At 39.8% G+C, this 21,825-nt stretch overlaps 1 protein-coding gene across 2 annotated transcripts in view; it reads right to left on the bottom strand.

The window, feature by feature from the left end:
• The window catches only part of CNOT2 (CCR4-NOT transcription complex subunit 2), an 85,795-nt gene extending 66,813 nt beyond the window's left edge, over window positions 1–18,982 (bottom strand). Inside the window, exon 1 of one of the 2 annotated variants that reach the window (XM_038153142.1) lies at window positions 18,397–18,982. The gene's annotated coding sequence lies outside the window, so the exon portion shown is untranslated. The other variant, XM_038153143.1, reaches the window with a different exon arrangement.
• Window positions 18,983–21,825: the final 2,843 nt, after the last annotated feature.

The following is a 21,825-nucleotide window of genomic DNA, read 5'->3' as shown; positions in this document are numbered from 1 at the left end:
TTTAAATACTGAGAGCAACAGACTGGTAATACTGTAAGCCCCACTGTCCCTAAGACTAGCAATAGGAATTAACATGATAGGAGCTATTTTTCTTCCTTTACATATTATCAAAGAATCTCTAAAGCTAAAATTCTGTACTGATTTTTTTTTTTTTTTTTTTTAGTACTGGACAGATCTTAACCAGCTGAGTGTAGTAGCACAAATAAAAGTTACAGGGAATTGTTAGAATATTTTGCAACTACACAGAAGAGCAAATCCCAGGTTTACACTCTTTACTCAAAGGCACGAGTTCCCTCCTTCATTCCCTCACTATGGATAGAATGCAAAGAATGCAGCTTCTGTCTCCATTTAAAGTTTGCGAAGTGAGACAAACAAAACTTACTATAAAAACTGTTATTCTTAGCAAAATAAATTCTTTAAGTTTACTATAATGGATACTCAGCCTATAGTAGCCAAGAGCTCGACTTAGGACTTGCTACTACAGAAGTCTGGCTCCCGGAAACAGACACACCTGAAGACAAAAAGTAATTTGATTGTTAGGAAAGTATCAGAAAACTACCTTTGGATAAGACAGGCATACAGATAAAGTCTGAATAAAACCAAACTAAAAAAAACCAAACACTGAGAGGCACATAAGATGGCAGATTTGAAGATTTTCCTCCACAAGGCTTGATTTTGCCGTAACTCATTTTGCAAATTCATCCCAACTGAACTGTTCTATTTTGGGTTAGTAGCTTACTAAGTGATATTTGTAAAAAGCTGAACTTATTCTGAAAATGGTGTGCAAAAGAAGTATACTTGCTACAAACAGAAAAAGGTATGCTATATAGAAAGAATTTTGGGTTTCACCTCAACTCAACCAATTTCCTAAGGGATACTCTGTGAAATATCACATTAGTCACACCATGAGCAGACCAAAAACATCTTGGTTCAATGACACGTTTAAATTAATTGCCAAGCCAAGATCTTGCTCCATCTATGAAATACTCCCATCTGTGACCTCCAAAACCTCATTCTGTGAGAACCCCCAAGAACAGTAATAGCTTCCTAGATCATGCTTAAGCTGGAGAAAAACACAGCAAACTACCTGAAATATCTCTTTAGATATTGTTCCTCTTTTCCTGATGTAGCAGCTCTCTTTAATTCAGCTGCCTTGCTGGAAATCAGAGATAATTGTTAGAGCCTAAGGCAGTGCTTGCAAGTCTGTCTAGCAAGGAACAGTTTAAAAATTACTTTCCTCATTTGTCAGAGCAGGCTCTGCCAACCAACTTCTGCACTGGTTCTCACAGCAGCTTTCTAGCCAGTTTACTGACTGGCCGGATCTCTTGGGTTTGTTTAGTCGCTCACTTCCCTGTCATACAGGTACCTGTGCTGGCAGACCATTGTTTGCCAGGAAGCATTTATGAATGCAGAGAAAAAAGGAAGCACAAAGCTTTTTGTGCTGGTAATGATCATAAATAGCTTGCTCAGACCTGGATGTATCAAAGCCATTGCTCTGCAGCTGATATTTCACTCAGAAGGCTGACACCACAGAATATGTTTATATTGTTCTTCCATGATCTCTGTCTGGGGGAAACTAACATCTTGCATAAATGGTTTCTGTGTCTTGCTTCCAAAGGAGAAATGTGACACTGTTTTGAACAGTCCACATTGTCCAAAAACTCAATTTCCACAAATTTTCTAAAATCCCTCCATCTAATGCTTTTTGCTTCTGTGATGGCTTGATATTGGCTGGATTATCAGGTGCCCACCAAGCTGCTCTATCGCTCTCCTTTTCCACACGCACAGGGGAGAGAAAGTAAGGTGGAAAACAACACTAGAGTAAGTCTGTTTACTAAACCAAAACCAGAAGTTTGCACGTGCAGAAGTAAAGAGGGAAAAAAAAAGGTTAATTCTCCACTTCCCATCAGCAAGCCACTTCCCAGGAAGGAGTGCTTCAGCACCTGTAGCAACTGCTGCAGAAGGCAAACTTTGCAAAATAACACATACCACTCCCCTTCCTCCTCTTTTTCTTAGCTTTAACATCCAAGCTGATTTCACATGGTATGGAATGTCCTTAGGTTATTTTGGGTCAGCTGGCCTAGTTGTGTCGCCTCCCAGGATTTTGCCCACCCCCAGCCTACTGATGTGGGGGAAATGTTGGAGATACAGCTCTGATGCTGTGCCAGAGCTGCTCAGCTGTAGCCAAAACAGTGGCGTGTTATCAACCCCTTTCTAGCCACGGATGCAAAGCACAGCACTGTGAGGGCTGCTGTGAGAAAATGAATTCATCCCAGCCAAACCCACTACAACTGCCTGCAGAAAACATCTTTTGCAGGCTATGAATGATTAACACCAGCATTCTCAAGAAATGACAGATAAGTAAAAATTTTAAGAGACACAGCTTATTCCTCTCTGCCCTTGGTGAGCTGCAAGACCAGCTGCAAGGAATCAGAGAAACCACATAAATGAAGAACAGCTTAATAATAATAACAACTTCTACTTTATAAACCCTTAAGCAGCTTTCAAGGGACACCCTCCTTACAGTCTTTAATGGTATCTGTTTATCAACTACTAGTACCTTCCAGGATATTGAAAGCCAAAACAGGAGATTACGAATCTGTTCTCCTGTTCCTAATTCGGCCACAACAGTGGAATCCCTGGATCTGGGCATTTACTTTTCTCAACAACCCTATGGCAAGTTTCTTGGAGTTAACTGAGGAAAGCTAGACTTAATGCCTAAGTAATGGATTTCATGCTTTTAATTTTGGTGTATTTCCCATAAGAAGGTTCTATAAGGAAGACGTTCACTGATAATTGCTTACTTCATTCTGCAAAAAAGAAAAATGTACCATATCACAATCTCAAGTTATATTATCCCTCAAAACTAATCTATATATAAAAAAATCCCAACTGTCCAACTTTGGAATATAAACCTGATGGCACATCAGTTTAGAGTTTGCAACTCATATTTGCAAATTAAGAATAAACATATACTCTTCACTAAAGAATTGGCAAAAATAGAAAAAAAAATCCAGGAGTCTCAAGACTTCTCTCTAAGAGGATGAAGACACATATTAACACACACAAAACAAATCTTCACAACTAAATTTATGTAATACTGAGAAACTATTGGTTTTAATACAGAAATTAAGTCCAGCGAGGCTGACACATAATACAACAGAAAATTCCCCTTTTAAAAGAACTGATCCTTCAAGAATTTTCAAAACCACATGAAACATACGTTAAAAGTTTTAAATGAAGTATGAAAGAGTGTCATGATCTTTTCTAATTGGTTTAGTTAGGTAAAAGCCCAAATGAAAAGAAATTGTGTCAGTAGTTTACTCTTTTGAAGCACACCATGATTAACATGTGTCAGTTACATGATGTACGTGGGAGTAATGTATGTCTGCAGCCCTAATGGACCCTCCCTAAAACATTTATGTATCTCTTTCCAGAAAATATTATTTTTTCCATTACATTTCTTAATTATCCAGAACTCTTTAAAAAAAAAAAATCAAGTAACTGCTTATAAGCAAGTCCACCAGTTTATGTAAGCCCATCAGTATCAAGCATATTTTTACAGTTGGAAAGCCTAATAGACATTTTAAAGAATAAAAACATCAGAAAGATAAATTAACACTGATAAAACTCAGTGATTCTTGAGTACATTACATACTTTAAAAAATACAATAAAAAAGCTAGAGAAAAATGCAGCCTGATTCTGAACTTTGTTAGGACAAACTGGTGGCAAGTACTATAGCTCACACTTTAAGGAAGTTTTTACAAGCAAAGTCTGTACCTTGAGTTAACTTCATACTGTCAGCATGGTGGCCCAGTAGGGACCTTTTCATAATAGATCTCAAGAGAAGTGCACAATTAGAGAGGACACTGAGTCATTGAGCAAAAATTACATATTGCAAACTTTTTTATTATGAATGTTCTACTCCTAATCCAATTTATACTGTTCTGATTCATTAAAAAGAAAAACCGCATGAAACTGCAACTTAAACACATTTTTTAGTCAGAGCTGGTAATCATTTATACATGCATCTGAAAGGAGAAGCACACACTGAGACTGCAAAAGCAACACTGCACATCCTTATAAAATTATACATCAAAAAATTATCACATCTCTCAACCAAAAGAATCTAACTAAATTTTCTGAATTTCTAAATTTTCTGGCTTTGTCAGACAAAGAAGTTTGAAGAGGAAAGGCGCTGTGCCTAAAAAGCAGGCAGTAAGCAGTCTGTGAAGAGCCAGTAAACAAGCCATATTTCAATACCGACCCTTCACCAAGAAGGACAAGGACCACAACACAGGAAGGACAGAGTGGCAGAGAAGAAAATGTGAGTCCAGAACTGATCCCTAACAGGACAATACGCTAACCATACTCCCATTTGAGATCTTGATAACCACTACTCACACAGGCACATAGAGGTAGTCTTCAAAAAATGCATAATCCCCTAGGGATCCTACTGACTATACATTGTTGCACGGGGTTCAGTTTTGGGTTTTTGTGGGGTTTTTAAAAGATTATTCAAAGGTTTCTCCATCATTATTATACTGTAATTGCTACAGTGATACCAGGTTTATTAGGGTTCTTATGCTTTAGCACAGGTCTAACAGCTCTACTGCCTACTTACATGGGAAGATTTTTACCAAAACCCTGGGTTACACAAAGAAAAGAAGACCTGCATAACAAAAAAAAAAAATATCCCTATCTGGAAATTGAAGCATAAAAAGAGGAAGTCCATCCTAGTGAAAATCGGGAATTATTACCTGCAGCATATCTGCACAATATAAAGCCTGGCGAAAAGTGTATTGCTACAAGCACAGTCTGAAAAGGAGGACAAGGGTACAGCAACACTTACAATGTCCCTGTGACCTATTATACACATTGCCCTAACACAGGTACTATTTCAGTTATGCACATTCATTCACAGAGCAAATGCTCACTTCTGCTGTATGCATACTCTTTCAAGGATACTCAAGCTCTTGTACTTCTTTACCTGGACTTGCAGAGGCCTACATGCCTACGTATTAGCCAGCTGAAGTCAGAAGACTGAATATCAATAAAACTAAGTGGAGAAAGGTATGTGGGATAAATCTGGATCTTACAGCTGACACTCAAAGACTTACAGCCGAGTCTGGGTATTAAGCCTCACTTGTAAAACACAAAGTGGCGAAAATGAGTCATATACTCCTTTAGTAAACATCTTCACTATTTTCACAATAGTTTTAATGCAGATGAACACACCAAATAAAACTAAAATCTTCACCTCACCTGAGAACATTCACTGCTATTGTAACAGTTTCACTTTTAATTGCTTCACCCTATTTCTCAGTACATAATCCCCCTATACCCTTACACAGAAAGTATCTTCATTTACAACATAGTGGTAGTCATTCCTTAACCATGAAGTTACAGCTAACTGCTTTCAGATCAATTTCTAAAAATATCAATAATCTTCCTATAGACACAACTTATTTCCTAAAGTGACATTTTCTTTCAGACAAGAGAATTAAAAAAAAAAAAAATCAAGAGCACAAAAATACCTTTTCTAAGCATTTAACTCCTGAGCTATTTTTGAAAGAAATCTTGGACAGATAGCCCCGTTTGAAAGCTGTATTTTAAAGTTGGGATTTCTGAACAAAATCCTGTAATTTGAAGTTTAAGCCAACATTTCTAAACTAAGGATTTCAAAACATTTTCTACAGCTCTTCTTATGCTTCATGTTCAGAACAGCACAATAAATTCACTGCACATGAAACACACTTTAATCTGGGCCTTGTTTAAAAGTGCCTTCAAATGCATTACTTCAGAAGAAGAAAAAGCTATGAAAACATACTGATTCAGTCTTATTAAATAAAGACCAACTTAAATTGTTACAGAAAGCACAGGCAGTAATATTGTATTGTATAGCAGTAGTCATTAAGACCTCATATTCTTCCACTTGGCCAAACTACGGAATGCATAAGCCTTTTAGGACCAAACACAAAGTTTAACCATCTTTTGGGCAAAACTGATCAAATGTATTCTTTCTTAGAGCAGCTAAGATAGTTCAGTGTTTTTCAACAGAAAAATACTCCCCCCCCCCACCTGAAAACATTTTAAAAATCTAGTCTGTTGGGATGCTCTAGTACTTGAATGCTGTGCAACAGAGACAAGTTCAGTATGTTCTTGTCTTAGGAAACCACTGTGTACCACCACAATGAAGACCTGCTCAAATCTGCTTCAGCTGCAAGGCTTGCAGCAGGTGTGACACTGAGACCGTGCAGGCTCTCTGCTGATCTGCAACACATTGCCCCTTCTTGCCCAGGACTGCTGTGCAATGGTGTGGATGCAAGCTCAGCCATGAGATAGCTAAGGACCTGTCATCCTAGGACTGAGAAATGCTTGTCATTCTCTTAAACACCAGTTGGGTGCTATCAGGAGAATAGCTAGAATACGGGAGAGGAAGAAACCAAAAGAGGAATTGGAGTTCAGAACAGGAACAGAAAAAGAAATTGCAGAAAGAAAAAGACAGATGTGTAAGGTGCTGATGGGTAGGCAGAGAGCCCCAAAGACCCAGACACTACAGCATGCAGAGGCTCAGATCCTGGACCCACCCCTTCCGGATTTTCCCATTGTTTTTTGCAATGGACGAGGGACCACTGTCAAGATCTACCTCTATCCTCTTCTAATTAATGACACAGAAACTATAGAGAGAAAACATGTCTAGCTAAGATGTTTAAATGCCACGTATGCCAACCAATTTATCTATGTCCATAAAGGTTTGTATTTTCTTTTTTTTAACAATGCTGAGGGAGCCACACAGATTTTTACAAGTGCCTTCTGCTTGAAATATTTCATGAGTCTTTGGAGAAGCATTAACTATTCACAGCTGCAAATTAAATGAAGGTATTTACGTTATGAAATCCTAAGCCAGTGTCTCAGTTTCTCTATTTGCAATGCATGGTTGTCATTTCCGTGAAACAATATAAAAATGTAATTTTTCAAAAACATATTATAAAGCACTTCCATGAAACTATAATGAAGAAACTGGAGAGAAAACATTAATCCTGTATTTGCCTATAATTTTGAATAGCATGATCTGAAAAATGGGATTAAAAAAGAAAAACCTCAGCGTGACAACACCACGAAACCTCTCTAACCAAAGAGACCAGAGAGCTCTGGGGAAAACACTGTTGGATCAAAAAACCTGTGTAACAGTGACATGTATATGGAACCTGAGTTAAGATGGGAAAGAAAGCCTTCATTCCAGCATTCCTTGAATTCAGATTCCCTGGAGTTTACAATTTTAGTGGCCATTGAAGCAGGGTTTTATGTACTGAGGGAGGGGTTTGTTTGCAAGTAAACTTCAAACACTCATTTAAACAGTGACCTATATCCCTCTCAGTTTATGAACTGAAAATTAGACAAGTCTGACATCGCAAGACAAAAACTAAGCATCAGGAAGAACAATGAGGTGATCCAAAACCTTACTTTTCAATGTTAAATTGTGGGAGAAGAAATGAAACTCAGTGAAAAGAAGTGATGAAAGAGTAAGAAAAGCACAAAAAAAAACCCCCAACAAAATCAAACCAACAAACCATAAGAATACCTAAGGCAAAAAAAGAGAGGCATTCTGGGAGTACAGGAGATAAAAAAAGGCTACCTGGAGTGTCTTGCACTTACCTAAACCCCTGTCTTCAGACAAAACTTTCATTCTCAGCATAACATGACTATATTAACACTGGAAAGCCTTCATGACTTGATGGAACAGAGCTGCTCCTCTCCAGGTTTATGTACTAACCCAACTCAAAGCTTCTCACACTAAATGAAAAAAAAATTTAAATTTCTAACAGTTAAGATTTTAAAGCACATTTTATATTAAAGAACCAATATGTGAAGAATATGACCATGTCAGCAGTGTTGCATAGATTTCTATCACTTCAAACCTCAAATTTAGCTAGATTCTCATAAAATATGTGTAATTACAAGGTATCACTAGGAGTCCCATTCCTACTCAAGGGACACATTTTCATTAGTAATCTTGCCATTTGTAATTCTGATTTTTTGCCCATTTTACTTTGCCAGTTTGGCAGTTTCTACAGAAGTCAGACTGCTGTCAGGAGCAGGGCCTGGCGACGTTTCCCAGGAATGACATGGCCTTGATGTGGAACCCATTCTATTAGCAGTTTTCTATCTTGTTTTAAGATAGCGCCCTTACCTCCCATATCCTTACCACTACCGGCATGTCACCCCTGAGAGGAAAATAGAGACTAAAGAGAAAGAAAAGAAAGAATTATACTGTGGGCAGAACCGTGGCAGTTGCATTCACACAGAAGAAACACACCACGGAAGGAAACTTTGTTTTGCAAACCAAGGCAAAATTTGGTATGTCTTCTGGGTTTGACACTACAAAGCATGAGGGCAATGGATTATGCAAGACCATTTTCACTTTTTTTCCTGTTTCAGTATTAGTTTAACACTGACAACAGAATTATTTTGAATGGTCTTCATGCATAACAATTTCAGAAGCTTACCTTCTAAGCAAAATCTGTCATTCTCTGTGGTCTTATGCACTTTTTGCTTTTCCAGTAAAAACAGTAACAGATACTTTAGAGTGATACTAAATTATTAGTGACTAAAAGTTTTCACAGAAAACATGTTAAAATATTATTGCCAAAATATTCATATCTCAGAAGGAGCAAAACATATCCACGCAATTTTATAGCATGCCATGGCAAGGGCAACATTAGAGGGATGTGAGCTCATTCTGACCCTGTATTAATAAAATAGACTATCCATTCATTCTATAAGCTGCAAATCAACAAGGCAGATATTGACTAAAGCTCACATAAAACTTCACAAGTTTTGCTTAATTAGACAGGAAAGGGAGGTTATGCCACCTTCCACAAAACTCTGAAGCTTGTAATAAATAGCAAGTTATATGATAAGTGATGGATAAACACACTAATTTCACAAATATAACTTATATTAACAGGACAACTAAGTAAAACTTTACTGTTTAAAGTGAAGTGTGTACCGATTCTCCACACCAAAAAAAAAAAAGACACATTCTTTTCATTAAACTCCTCTCACTTACCAACCCCTATGAACCTGGTGATACCAATATTTTCCTGACACAGCCCTACTCAAATCAGGCCAAGAAGGCTCAGTGCAGGACCTACTTCACATTAGCAGCCTTCTCTGACCAGTGAACAAACAGATGACAGACAGCTGTGGTGAGCAAACTCTGGGATACACTCTTAAAAAAAATAAAGGACTGGGCACAAAAATGCTGAAATACACAACCAGTACATTATTCTTGCATTTGGCTCCCTGGACACTTACTCAAGAAAAAGAGGAAATAATACCAGACAGAACAGAAGAACATATTTGCCATAACAACACTGCATTTCTTCTCTACAAGAACAGTATTAATGACAGGCTAGGTCTGGACTGACACACCAGGATCAGAACAACACGGCATGGTCTGCACACCAGAGGCTCTTGCTCTGTGCAACGCTTCCCTCCCTTGTCTGCCTTCTCCTTGCCTATCAGAGGGGCATGCCTGTTCCACCGGGGCCTGGGCACAGTCTCAGCCCTTCTATACAAAGAACAAAACCTACACATGTAGAAATGGCACACATCTAACTACCTGCATATGTGTATGTGCTGTTTGGCCTCAGGATGGACAAAGGTAACCCATACTTTGCCAAGGGTAACCCTAACACTGAAGCTTGGGCTTCTGGTGTCATGAATACCAAGCTTTACATTTTCCATCTTTCCAGATTACCTCCACAACTGACAAAAGAAAGTCTGAGGGCTGACAGTGCTTCCCCTGCCCCAAAGTTACAGATACCTGGCCTAGATATTGCTAGAAAATTAAATAATTTGAATTTTTCAAATAAAACAGTCATTACAAGTATCTACAAAAATCTCATTTATTGTTAAAGATGCAACCTAATCAAGAGATTACCTGTTTAGTTTTACAAGTATCTATTTCTTCAGATCCCTTTGAATTCATTCTTCACTGAAGTACCAGATCTCTCAGGGAAAGAGAAGGACTTCGTACAGTGAAGCATTTGGGATGTCAGTAAACAGCACTATAGAAAAATAACTTTTAGACAGATACTAATAGAATAAAGAATGGTTGCCTCTGTTTTGGCCTCAGACTGTGAGATGAACTTTCAGACCTCTACTCTGAAATTTCAGCTGTGCCCCTAACATAAAAGCATAGCACCTGCTTCAAGCAGTGGTGAAAAATGAGAACCAAGTTACTCAGATAAAGCTGTAACTCTTGATAAATTTGATTTCTGTCCCTTATTTACATATGACAAGTTTGTTCCGTACAGGTGTCATCCTATCAGCAAGACATGATGCATTTTATCATCTAATTTAATATGTTATTTGCAGTCTGAATTCAAAAAGCATGAGAAAAGCCACATTAAAGAGATCAAAACATTGCTAAGACTACAGCAAGAGGTGTACAAAAACTAACAGAACAGTGTAATTTGATCATAAATGTCACCCTTCTTTTCAAGAAGATTTCGAGTTTGCCCTCAAAGCTGCATTAATATGATTAACATCTCGTTTTCATGTCTGCAGCATCCACAGACTTTCAGAACTCTTACAGTTGCAGTGCAGAACCAAATTAAGTGAGAGTTCTGAGAAGGTGCACGTACCTATAAGCACGAATCCACAGAGCTTCTTTAGGGAAACAAATGTCTACTGAACTATGTAGTACCTTTCCAACTGTTGTTTTGCTCAGATATGCAGAGGAGTAACATACTTCACCATGCAAACAAGACACCTGATATTCCTAGAACTACTACTCATTCCTAAAACAAAGCTACTCTTTGCCCATAGACACTGACAGAGAAAGTATTTCAGATGTAAATACCCACAATCAAAAATCATGTAAGATGCGTTCCACTTCATACCAGTGGGGATGAAGCCTTTAGGTGCTAACAAAACAAGATGCGTTACATAAGACTATGCACTTATTTTTAGAAGCACATTACAAAATTAAGTACTGCACTGAAATCTGTTGCAGAGCCATGGACAGTTGCATCAATATGCACAAAGAACAACTGCTCAGCTGGAGCAGAATATTAGGTTCGATTCAGACTGAAGCTCTCTCCTGACAGTCCCAAAAATACTGAACCATTTGAGACTATAAAATTTAACGTAACATTCAGGAGATAAAGAAAAAACAAACCAAAACACAAAAACCCTACTAATCACAAAGACATTTGCTATGAGCAGAAGAATTAATAAACATTAGTTTCTTAAAGATTTGCTCTGTTTCTTAATACTTAAACCGTGATAACCCTTGACTTCCTTCTTTTCCACATCTCTTTGTGACTTTCCCCTCACTTCAGGGAAAAGAGTTGTGGTGCAGATGCTCTGAAAGTCAGCATGTGTTTACAGGATGCTTAACCACCTGCCATCCTCGCAAATGCATACCTGTAGATCTTGTCTGATTATTTGTTTTACATGAAGTTGCACTAATCCGAAATTCCTTCCTTCACCTAGATACAATTTTATGAGGTCTGTAGGACCATAATTAGAATCTTAATTTCTCCTTCTGATTTCTGTTTCCACATAGAAGCACATTTATATAAATTCAGTTAAATGCTTAACTTTTGAGTTAACCCAAAGTTGGGTTGCCTATATATACCTGATTTATTTTAAATTTTTATGTTTCTTACAAACATAAACTAATCCATGAAGTACATTCTACTATCAACAGTTTATTCATTTACTACCACCAACAGTTTACTCATTTGCAGCCTCTGTTACGCCTCTCCAGGCTCTCTCCTAAGTGCATTAACACCAGGGCCTGCGAAATACCTTCAGTAGTGCATTAACACCAGGGCCTGTGAAATACCTTTAGTCGACTAAGTTTTAAAATACACTGCTCAAAATGGTTTTGCTTTAATAACTGGACTCAGCAGATGCAGGTATTCATTAGTACAGAAAAGGCCAGCAGCTGGACACTGGAATACATGGTTAAGGGGAAGTTAAAGATGCCTGCTCTCAGTGAGTCACTTCTGGTTACCAACCATACCTACACTTGGCCATCCCAGTTTTCAAGACCTGCTGAACTCTTACTATAAAATCTAATTCAGATTAGTGTAAAATTGAACCTACCCTGTGGACTATAAAAGAACGGCCAGTCGCTTAAAAAAATAATTTAAATGAGTTATATATCTTTCAGAGACAATAAAAGATTAGGATCACAGCTAATATTGAGAGTTTGGAATTCCTAATTAAAATACTAATCCCAATAAAAATACTACTTGCCATCAACCATATACTGCTGGTATTCACAACATACACTGACCTAAGCTTAGCCAAAAAGAGCACCAAACTTCTGAAAACTAAATTTTATTCTTGCAAGAAATTTTCTAAGTCCCTGTTCCATCACAGATGTCTCACAACACTTATGTTCTTGCCTAATTAAACTTGCAGGAAATTGGGGGAAACCAAACATGTATTCACTGTCCAAAACACATCATCCTGAAATTTCCACAAAACACACACAAAAGAAAACCCAAAGAACCCCAAACAAGCAAAAAAAAAAAAATTTCACTCCATACCACAGCAGCAAAGGAACCTCTCAATTCCTGAATTTACTTCAACTTCCACCATGAAATAAAAAGTGATACTGACTTACTCTCATGCGTAATGCTGATCTTGGTCAATTTCATCTTACTGGAAATGTGCATCCACATCCAGAAAATAAGCCAGCAAATTAAGATTTCAACATAAGGTACTTTTCTACTTTACGATAGTGTTTTTGACATGTTAGGAAAAGTACACTACACAGCAAAGTATCAAGACCAGTACCAACACTGCAATAAATAATCAAACATCTCATTAAAAAGATTTTTTGAGTCAAGCAGTTTTACAGATGGACACAGTATTGCAAGGTACTTTAACATTCAGAATTGCTCATCACCTTGTCAGTCTTTCAAAAGCTGACATTGCCTACAGCTGATTTCTATTTGAAAACCTTTCAGATTTCCACTTCTCCACATAACAATACATGGTAGAAATATTCAAGAGATTACATTCTTCTATACATTTTTTAGCCTACTTGGTAATTGCATAAAATATGTGCTTCACAGCTATTTTCTTGTTTTACAACTTTTTCAAAAAATAAATATTTATATGCAACAAGTACTTTCTCACAAACCTCATCACTACTGAATGGTAAAAGACTCCAAGCATATACCCAAATAAGTCCCCTACACAGCAGAGCAACAGAAGGAAGGTTGGCATTCATTTTTTCCATCATTATAATTCTCTGGCAACATTTCCTTTGCAAGAATAGTTTTCATGATTCAAATAAAAAATGCTTACAAGGAATAGTCATTCTGCCCCAAACAATGCAAGGTTTTCATAGGCTGGAGCGGAAAAATACTATTCCATTGAAGCTCAAAGCAAAAACTCACACAGTCATACAGACAGTAAGACAAGTACACAGTTCACTGACACAAGCATCAGTTGCTCATTTTATGCCAGGACAGGCATTTTCCTACAATCCTTTGACAGAAAAAATAATATGTGATGATATTACATCATCATTGTCTGTGTTACAAAGACAGCTTTAGAAAAACTTGTTTGCCAAGACACTGCCCACAAATCTAAATGTTAACATTTTAAAATTAAAAATAGTTGGCCATAATAAGTCCAACTGCCTCTTTTTGGTGCATGAAAACTCCCGGCTATTGCTTCCAAATGCACACATATTTAGATTGTAATGAAAATATTGTGGACAGGCCATTCTGAAACATGTAAGGACAAACCAGACAACTGCCACCTACTGAACTTGGTACAGGGCCATTTTGTAGGGGTTAACATTGTTTTTGCTAACCATATGTACTAACTGCTACTGATATGTGGTTCCACAGAAGTCCTGAACCAGGCAAGTGAAACATAGGAAACCATTACCCTCGTACTACAGACTAGACCTTGGCTATGAATTGGTTGAATGACTTACCCAGAGTAACCCATCACTTCGGTAGGTAACTCACACGGAAAGCATGGTCCAACTCAGCCCACTGGATTACTGTCTGCTCAGCAACAGCAATGCAAAGTAAGAGTTTCCATTTTATGTACCACAAATACAGCAGCCTTCTATACCAGTTTTCACTTTAATAAACTGCACCTTTTGATGAATAACTTGATCACAGCAAACTATTTTCAAACATCATTGATCAACCTCAAGCACATAAAAAATCTGAAAGAAGGATTTTAAAAATGCTTCTGAAGTTCAAAAAACCAAAAAAAAAAAAACAGGAAAAAATCCCAAGTGACATGGGGAATTATCCCGAATCAAAAGGGAAACAGGAAGAAACAATGGTTTACTTATTACTGAATTTCTGATTAACTCTTACATTTCAATTCAACGAGAGAAAGATGTGTATGAAAAAAAAGTCTTCGTTACAATAAAATTTTAACCTACCAGCATAATTTGAAACGAATCCTCCTAGGAAATGTAGAGTTGTGAAATTATACCTATTAGCACTGCAAAAAGCAATCAGATGGCAGAGTAACCAAGACAAGGGGAAAAAATAATGCACACTTTTCTGTAATGCTACTGATAACCAGCGCTACAGCAAGACAAATTAAGGGTTCTCAGTAACCCCTTTGGACAAGAACCACTTACACCTTGACTTGGAGGTGACTATTACACAACCAGACCAGAAGATGAGCTAGTGCAAACCACCACAAAAAAATATTCTATTTTATTAGAGTATTAAAAATGAAAGATAAAATATATATTATAAGCAATATGAACATTTTATGGCTGGGTTTTGGGGTTTTTTTATTAGGTTTTTTTTTTTCATTTTTGCACACAAACACAAAAATATTTTCAATCCTATGTAAGAATCTTGTGTTGATTAGCACAGACCATGCGTGGTATATACACACCTGCTCCAAAACCAAAATAATTCCACAAGGACAATTTAAAATATCCTACTGTGCAGTATTTTCATTTGACACAATTCTTCCTATGCTATTATAATGCTCAATAAAAGCATAGTTAGCTGTCAAAATACACCATCCATCCTGAAAATTCATGCACAAAGTTAACCATCAGCATGTAAGCAGGTGCTTTTAAGTCACAGAGACTACACACAAACTTTCAGGTGTCCACATGTTCAGGTCTTCTTTTCCAGGAACTTGGGTCAGGAGACCAACAAGACACACAAAAACATAGCACCTATGTGCTAAAGCATATCTGGAAAGAAAAAAATAGGGGGAAAAAAATGCCAGTTCTACACAGGAAAGACAACTGAAACAAGTTATATTGAACTGTTCAGTGCAGTGCCACTGAGACATAAATTTAGAGAAAATATATTAGGAGATTTCTGCTGTATAGCAGAATGCTCACATACATTTTTTTACGTATGTCTCAAATGCTCAGATAAAGCAAAGTTAGCCTAACTTCAACTTCTATGCTTTTGTCAATCCTTGAAATTTACATACATACTGTATTAAGAGTAATTTTTAATGAGAAAAACTGTATCATTTACAGAGCAATCATTTAAATCTGCTGTAAAAATACTGATTTCACTTCCTAAGGTACTGTACTTCCATAGAAACTGGTAAAGGGCTTTCTATTTAAGCTAACATTTATAAACACAAACAAAAAATGTGGCAAATACTCTGCCAAGAATGTAAGAATTTTTCTTTTTTTTTCTTTTTAATAATACATTTTTAAGGTGCCTTTTGTTCAAGTAAATAATAGATTTAAGAGAAGACATAATGTTAAGAGTTAGATAGAGGGGTCTACTTCCTTTAGAATAAAATTCTGTACTTGGTGCACTTTCTATACTACCTCATAGGAAAACAAGCCATTCAGTATTTTGCTTTAGTTTCCAGATAAGGTCAGAAAGCCAGGTGACAGAAACCTCTGTTTGAATACAACTACGGTACAGTTTTAAGTTCTGTTCACTTCCTGAGTTCATAAAAAGATGGAGGTGGAAGATATTTTTGAATAAACAAAGTTATGATACAAGGCCCCTATAAAACCATAATGAGGTTACAACTTAGCAATTACAGCACTACAGACCTTGCATTAATGTGAACATTGGGGTAATTTTTAAGAAAGCTACAAAAAAGGCTTAAAAAGCAATTATGTTCCTGATTTCAAAGCTAATCTCTATCCAGAGAGAAATGCGTTTAGAAATATAAAAAATAAACCAGAAATATCTTCTGAGATCTAACGGTCCACTGCAGGCACACAGAATATTCATACGAAGCGACTAAGGTAAAGACCAAGATTTTCAGGTGGAAACAGACATTTATGGGACAACTTTTTAGCATCAAACTTCAGGACACACTAAGTATCCTATTTTTTCCACTAAATGACAATTATCTAAAACTAGATTCTGTTAAAGAGAATTTAAATCTGCTTTTTAATATCAATTTCTGGGATTTCTTTATTTTTAGCTTTTAGCCAAGGGCTTTTCTTTCATTTCTTGATAGAACTGATACACAAATAGGTTGCAATAACAATGACTACTTTGACAGCAATATTAAGTTTCTAGAAGAGATGTGCAGACAAGGTTTATCTACTACTACTTAGCTTTATCAACAGCTTCCTGAAAATGAAACGGAAATACACTTGCAAGTCAAGTCAGTCAGCTCTTGATAAGTGAGTATTCAAATCCCTTTCTAAAATCAGAAGCAGTCAACACCTTGAAGTTTAGCATACCAGCTGAATACTCAACATAAAGAACAGTGGAAGTGGGGGTCAAAAACAAGAGAAAAAAAAGGCATGGGACAGATAACTCACAGGATCAAGTTCTGTGAACTTGAACATGATGTATGTTCTATTAATGTGTCATTTTAAGAGAACTTAAAAGTACATCAACACACACAGAACAATTCTTCCAGATCCAAAGGAAGACACCTTAGCAATACAAACTTCTACAATTACTTTGCTCTTGCAGTCTTAACAGTCTGAAACAAATCCAAGTTTCCCAAAACATAAAGTTTTCCAGTAACAAATATGACAGCAGGTTTGATGATGATTTTAGTCTATCTTTGCCCAGCTGAAGAGTTAAGACTGGCAGCCAGTCACCAGCACCAGATGCTGCTGCTGTCCAGGCTCACAGGAGTGTCTCCTTCACACACTCAAGTCACACAAACACATATATTTATGAAAGATACACAGAAAGTTCTTCTCCTCCTCTGGGAATAAAACAGTGCAAAGTTGAAAACAACTTTTTTCCCTGATAAAAGAGACGGCAGAAATTAAACATGCTTGTGTGAGGTTTGAATAAGCAGCAGAAGCAAATACCACCTTACACAAGCATATTTTAATTTTCCCATATTACAGAGCCTCCAAAACAAAGTTACTTGTAACTTCACCAAGAAAAACCCACCCTAAAGCCGAGAATACCCTTTCGTTGGTACCTTGTTTTCACCAGGAGCGTACATACGCTAACTAGACTGCTAACACTGACACTTGCATCTTTCCCCACCGCCCTCTCTTATCCCTAACCTGTCACCCTGTGCCACCTCCTCTCCCAGCACGGGTCAGGTTCACGCCAGAGCTTGTCATCGCCGCCCAGGCGGGCAGGGGAAGGCTGGTTCCTTCCTCCGGCGACCGCGCTCCGTCCCTTTCAAGTTTGTTTTACAAACACATCCGAGAGAAAGCCAGAACCTGTTTACACACCGCTTTAACCACCGCCAGGAGGAGAGTGAAACAGGCGCAGGCAGAAGGAAAAAAAAATAAAATAAAATAAATTTTAAACCGAAAGCCAGCCAGCAGCACCCCCGTCTCACCCCCTTTCTCCGCCCGGGGCCCGCGGTGCAGGCCGCACGGGCGCTCGGCGGAGCGCGGGGCCGGCGCAGCCCCGGCCGTGGGCGGCAGGTTCCGCTGCCCCGGCGCCGGGCCCGGGGAAGGCGGCGGGCGGGGGCCGGGCGGCCGTGCAGCCCCGCGGGGCCGGGCTCGGAGGGACGGAGGAGGCCTGGGAGCAGCCGGCGGGGCGGCGGCGGGAAGAAGCCGTTCGGGCGGGCCGGGCGGGCCGAGCGGGCCGCAGGGCGAGCTGCCAACGGCGGCCGCAGGGATGCGGGGCCCAAACACCGCCGGGCCGCGGCCTCGCCCGGCCCCGGAGTGGCGCCCAGGGGCCGCCGCCGCCCGCGGCCGCGCAGGAAGGCGGGGGGCGGCAGGCCGGGCCGGGCCTGCGGCTGCGCCCCCGGCTCGGGCGCCGCGCGTCCCCCCCGCTCCCCCTCGGAGACAAAAGCAAACGGAAACCCGGTGGGGCGGCCCCTGGTCCACCGAGCCCCGCCGAAGGCCGCGCCGACGCCCGGGCCTCCCACATCGGGCCGCGGCCGGGACGGCGGCGAGGCCCGGGTCGGCGGCGGGGCCGGGGAGGGGCGGCCGGGGCCGGACTCACCGCATGAATTTTCTTGTCCCGCGAATCCAAGATGGCTGAGTATCCAGCACGGAGGATGCTGGGGGAGCAACCTTTACCCTCTGACCCGGCCGCCGCCGTGACCCCGCCGCCGCTCGTCCCGGCCGCCAGCGCCGAGGGGCGGGGGCAGCGCCGCTGCACCGCCCGCAACGGCCCGGCCCTGCGGAGGGGCTGAGGGGGACGGGGAGGAAGGGGAGGAGGAAGGAGCAGCGAGGCTCCCTCGGCTGCGCTCCCTCCGCCTCCCGCGGGAGACGCGGCCCAGTGCTGGGGGCAGGGCCCGCAGGCCGCGGGGCTGCCGGATGCCGCCGCTCTCCGCCGGCCCCACTGAGACGCTGCTGGCCGGGGACGCGCCCGGCTCAGATCCCGTTCTCTGAGGGGAGAGGGCGGCCCGCAGGCCTGGAGCGGCGGGCCAGATCGGGGCGTGGGGCTGAGCAGGGTCAGGGCGCAGCGGGGCTCCCCGAGCCTCCCCTCGCCCCGGCACCCCCGGGGCTGCCGGGGCCTGCGGAGACCTGCCCCGGGTAGACGCGCTCCCTTGGGAAGCGCCCCAGCTTCCAGAGGGTGCGTCCCATCCTCCGTGGCCCTGCTCTGTCGATTCCTTTTGGATTGCAGAGGGCAGAAGGAACGGCCTGGCCTCTCTGTTATCCTGTGGAGGTTTTAAGTCAGGAACGACCCGACAATGGGGTAAATTGTGTCAAAGTTACTTGTGTATATATACACAAAGCAAATTGTGTATTTTCTCTGCAGTGTGATAGCAGTGGAGAGACAGGTCCAGCTATCCACTTTGTGTGTTAATAAATTGGAAGAGCATTTACAAGATGACCCAAGTGGACTTTTAATTTATCAACCCTCAAAACGTGTGTTACAGCAGTGGCTTGCATACAGCAAGCGCTGATGCACAAAACACTCATGCAAATAATCCCCTTGAATTCAATGAGACTATCAATGTTATAAAAGCTAAGCCTGTGCACAAGTGTTTACAGGATGATGGCCAACATAATGTGTGAACTGGCTGCTCTGCTCCATCAAAAAAACAATGGCACTGACACCTGAGTTTAGTTGTAAAATCATCATGAAGTTTAAACTTCCAAGTAAAGAGATGAGCGGAAATAGCAGATTTCTTTCAATAGTTTCACATGTGTGCTTTCTGCTCGGATTTGATTTTGAACCTCCAAATTGAATTTAGAATTACTGAAGAATTCAGTAAGTTACACAACACTAATATTTTACAGAAAAAGGTATTACAGTAACATGTCTGTCAACAAAAATCCGTTTTGAAGATAAAAGAGCAGTCTACCTTTTAAACGAGGAGACCAGTTTCTTAATGCCACCAGCTTTACTTGTGTGATGAGCATGGCTACTGTGTCATTGAAATGAACGTGTATATACACCATCCAGGAAAGCACTGCATTTTATTATTCCAATCATAAACCTTTCCTTTGTGACAAATTCGTGCATTTGCTAGAATCAAACCATTAGAAAATACCAAAAGTGACATGCTGTTTATGGTATGAACTTCTGGACCACTTTTGTTCAGTCTGAAAAATCAAACATTTCCTCTTACCACAAATCAAATATAAGAGCAGTACTTTTAGACTGAAAAATACAATCAGTGTTAGTAACCTTCAGTGTTACTTAATAACTGTTTAGATAGTCAGATTCTTTTATATTTGTTTATAAACATTTTGCTTCATTATATTTCACTTCACACTTTAGTGGTCTGAGTTTCTTTTTTAAAAGAATTTCATTCCATTTCTAATTTTCATTCCATTTTCCCAAAGAGAAGTCATTCAAGAAAATACCCAACAGTATGATGCAAGTAAACTAAGAACCTGATATTGTCATTGCATCTACATGGACTGATCTCTCTGTTCATTACAAAATTACAGTTTACATGCAAATCAATTAGCATTTATAGGACAGGAAGCTTGAATAGCTCAACAGAGCTAGTAATGGGGAAAAAAGTGCATTGTCTTGTGTTAGACTGGTTAGCTTAGTATAAACAACCTAACCAGTGCTCACAATGTGTGTAAATTGTGATTTAAATTCTGTTAATTGAAAAAATCTAACCTGTCCTTCTGCCTAAGTCTGTGTTTAGTTGAGGAAGTTCATTACTCAAGCTGTAGTAGCTGTGTATTTTACTTCCTCTTTTGTTTTCTTAAAGAAAGTGAAAGCATTTAATGTTTTAATGTGTTAAAATATCATCCAAGGCCACCAATAAAGAAGGTTTATTGCCAAGTATGTGTTGATATACTTGCTGCTTTTAGTCTTGACTCAATACATTTTGCTGCAAAGGTGAGGCCTGTTTCCCATAGTTGCATCTGCTTAATTAAAGAAGTGCCTTGAGCTTTAACACAAGGACTGCTGATTTGTGTGGACAGTCCTAATCCATTTTGAACCATGTATGGTACAGTTTTACCTCCTTTTTAAAGTCTCTGTCTACAAACTGATATGCATCTATTACTTTTATTCTCATTTAATCAATGTTCTCTTACTATTGACTTATTTCACAGGCTAGGCTGATACACATCCATCTTCAATCAGTATAAGAATGCCTGTAGGAGTCAATCTGAAAACTTTTGTCTATAGAAGCACAGGTGAAGGAACTAGAAAGCAGGATTACAGAAAACTTGTCCTGCATGTGATCGTGTGTGCAGGCCCCTGCAGTCAAACAGTGCACATGGTGCCACTGACACGGCCTTCTGCCTAAAGTTGCTGAGAGCTAGGCCCTGAATATATGTGTGTGTGTGTGTGTGTGTGTGTGTGTTCTGAAGCAGCCAGGACACTTGTCTACCAGCCGTGTGGACTTCTTGGCTAATGCTTCTGCTAATACCTACAGAAGGCTAAAAGCCTACAGCACTTTGCTGGAAAGTTTGGGACGAGATCATCAAGAGAGTCAGATGTGCTTAGAATCCCCAAATACTTCATCTCAGTGTTCATTAGGAATTCTCTGCAGTTTTTATGAGGCTTAGCTCCAGAGAGTTTGTCAGTGCTCAGTGACTCAAAGTATCACCAACAGATGTGGGCAATGCAGTCGCAGAAGCGGGAGAAATTGCCCAGAGTATATGTAGGGCAGGGTTAGGCTGTTCCACTTCACCAAAACATGAAATTAAATTAATCATAGTAAGACTACCATCCTCAGTTATGAGTGGAGGCAGAACATGGTGAATTAGCAACCCTATAAGCAATTTTTAAATAGAACAAAAATGTTATTGGAATGCAGCAGGGGTCTTTCTTTCTCCCACCTACGTGTTGTCACCGTATTCGTCAGGAAAAAAAAAATACAGTGCAATCACCTAGAGCAAGAGTTGGCAGCTTTTCAGCAGTGGTGGAACAAGGCTGTATTTTTCTTTCCCAGATTACGGATTAAGTCCCTTGGAAGAAACAGCTTGAATTGCAAGGTGCATTTTATCA

The sequence above is a fragment of the Motacilla alba genome, chromosome 1A (assembly GCF_015832195.1).
Source record: "Motacilla alba alba isolate MOTALB_02 chromosome 1A, Motacilla_alba_V1.0_pri, whole genome shotgun sequence".
Classification (NCBI taxonomy): domain Eukaryota; kingdom Metazoa; phylum Chordata; class Aves; order Passeriformes; family Motacillidae; genus Motacilla; species Motacilla alba.
This window is presented reverse-complemented; position numbering and strand designations above follow the sequence as displayed.